Raw genomic sequence first — 221 nt, 5'->3', positions numbered from 1 at the left:
GAAAGAAAGAAAGAAAGAAAGAAAGAAAGAAAGAAAGAAAGAAAGAAGAAGGAAGGAAGGAAGGAAGGAAGGAAGGAAGGAAGGAAGGAAGGAAAGAGAGAGAGAGAGAAAGAAAGAAAGAAAGAAAGAAAGAAAGGAAAGAAAGAGAAAGAGAGAGAGAAGGAAGGAAGGAAGGAAAGAAAGAAAGAAAGAAAGAAAGAAAGAAAGAAAGAAAGAAAGAA

Source organism: Psammomys obesus, unplaced genomic scaffold (assembly GCF_907164565.1).
Source record: "Psammomys obesus unplaced genomic scaffold, mPsaObe1.curated_primary_1811, whole genome shotgun sequence".
Lineage (NCBI taxonomy): Eukaryota > Metazoa > Chordata > Mammalia > Rodentia > Muridae > Psammomys > Psammomys obesus.
This window is presented reverse-complemented; position numbering follows the sequence as displayed.